The sequence below is a fragment of the Euprymna scolopes genome, chromosome 25 (assembly GCF_053919585.1).
Source record: "Euprymna scolopes isolate OS-2025 chromosome 25, ASM5391958v1, whole genome shotgun sequence".
Taxonomy (NCBI): Eukaryota; Metazoa; Mollusca; class Cephalopoda; order Sepiida; family Sepiolidae; genus Euprymna; species Euprymna scolopes.
The window spans coordinates 40812002-40814501 of NC_136506.1; the positions used below are offsets into that span (position 1 = coordinate 40812002).

The 2500-nt window shown below is 31.5% G+C and overlaps 1 protein-coding gene across 2 annotated transcripts in view; it reads right to left on the minus strand.

Moving 5' to 3' along the window:
- LOC145247339 (uncharacterized) overlaps positions 1–2500 on the minus strand; it is a 421480-nt gene that overhangs the window by 165670 nt on the left and 253310 nt on the right. The window lies entirely within an intron of this gene.

Below are 2500 nucleotides of genomic sequence, written 5' to 3' on the forward strand. Positions count from 1 at the left end.
AGTTCAACAAGATAAACCACAAGATGATGGGGCGTTAAGCGATCGAAATGTTGTGGGAATAACACTCAATATGAGAAGCATATTAATTATACAAATCAAATATCAAAACGCCAGAAACATCACAAAACGCAATAGTTAAAATGCAATTGGAAATAATTCATCATCATAAAAGCAACAAGTACACAACTGACGCTATTGTTGTTTTTGGCAATAAAATTAAGTTAACAATCTGTTACACTGAGTTAGATATTTACCATATTGTACGCGTTTTGATGCGAGATTTAACGAAATAGAGTGTTTTTCAATAAACATAGAATATCCTAAACCAATAAAACGTAATGCATCATATAATACAGTAATTCATAAAAAGAACATCCTTACTCTTACAAAACAAGCTTCAATTTAGACGCAGGGAAATCTTTGCGAATTTAGATTAAAACATGGCGGCATCGTTTAAATGAAAGTTAACATGATGCATTCTCTGGAAAAGTAATTTTTGATTAATTTTTTACAATGTTCTCGTGCGAAGCATTTTTTTTTACACAGTGGCCACCACTTATCAAGGCCCGGAAGCCACTCAGGGATATGCGTTATTGCAAGTACGTACATTACGTTAGTGTGGAGATTTGATGAAGTGTTTACTTAAGGGGGCGGTTCATTAGGAATTTATAAAATATATAATCTTCTCTTAGAAGGTTAAGGAGAAATTGACGAAAGAATATAAGAGAGCCGAATATGGCGATTAAGCCTAACTCTCTCTCTCTCTCTCTCTCTCTTGTAATCTTACATCTATTGTTATCAATCTATACACAGTATATCGTATTTATTCTTGGATATATGTTGCAATATTTGTCCAGTTGTTTTACAGCTAATAAATGCTCTATTGAAAAAAAAGGCCCGTACGTCCAGGCAAATTCATGAAAAGACGATGTCGACTAAGAAAAGCTTCGTGCCACGGTGATCATACCGTTCATTTCAGAACTATAGTAAAATAAAATAAAATTCACATAGAAAGCATCTCAGTACGTCGCATCTAAAAATTGCAAATAATCCATGAAAGTGTTATTGTGTTATTGTAACAGAGTATTCTTGTTTTTTTTTCTTTGAGGTACTACGAGAATCTCGATCTTCGATCGCAAACAGCAAGAGTCGTAAACATGAATGATTATCTTTATTACAAAAAGTGTTTACCGTTGTTGTGATGTTTTTTGGTTGGCGTCATTTAAATTAGTTGCATGTAAGAATCTTTTATCGAAGTACTCAGGTATCAAATGGATAGACATACTGACGACAGGAGTGAAGTCAAATGTATTTGCTAACAATGGATGTAATGCAATGTTTACTGCAACGATGTGATTTGTCGGCAAAACAAATATGCTTCCACACGCACCAAATGAATTATTATATAAAGCAATCACACATAAACACACACATACACACACACACATATATATATATATATATATTATATATATATATATACATATCAATATCTACCTTCGATAAAAACACTGTTAACAATACCATGGCACGTAAGAAAAAAAAAACAAAGAAAAATATATTGCATTGTTTAAAAAGAAAATTCCTGATGAAGTCTTTATAAGCCGAAAATATGAAACTTTAAATAAATAAATTTTTGTTTATTTAAAAAAATACAGATACGCACGTGATCGTTCTTTATAACCTCATATTTTGAATTCCGTTTACTCTGTGCGTCTAAAAAGTGGATTACTACTATATATATATATATATATATATATATATATATATATATATATATATATATATATATGAAGAAGACTCAATCCGTCAAGTTACAGAAATAATAAAGAAATCCAACGTTCAAAATGATACATTTTAATAAAATATGTACAAATAAAACCTCCGTCGTCTCTATAGGCATTGAATGAGTCGTATGTCCTAAAAAATACATCATTATTAAAATAGAGTGGATTATTTCATAGTCTATTACTTGCAGACCGTACGAATTGGCTGGTTGTCTGCTTTCTTCTATCCCTTAAACTTTCGGAAATTATTATCATGTAGATTATATATATATATATATATATATATATATATATATATATATATATATATATATATATATATATATACTTATATATATATATACATATATACAAGGAATTCACCACTAATCAAGGCCCGGATACCACTCGCGGATAAGGGATAATGCCTGTGCGGTTAACAATGAGATACTATCGTAGTAATCACTAGTAATGGAGATCTAAAAAAGTGTCTTACTTAAAAGGGGCGGTTCAACAGGACTTGTTTATGTTAGACTTGAAGACATCCAAGTTGTGGGAAAGAGGCAAACGAAAGAAAGTTCCACAGACGAGCACTTCTAAGAAAGAATCTTTATTCATTGAATCTACGTTTTCATTTAAGTACAGAGCAGGAGTGGGGAAAATTACTGAAAGTGGTTTCACCTAGACGGGTGTTTATCAAAGATTGGGGAGGGGAGACAAGAGATTGGAGCTCA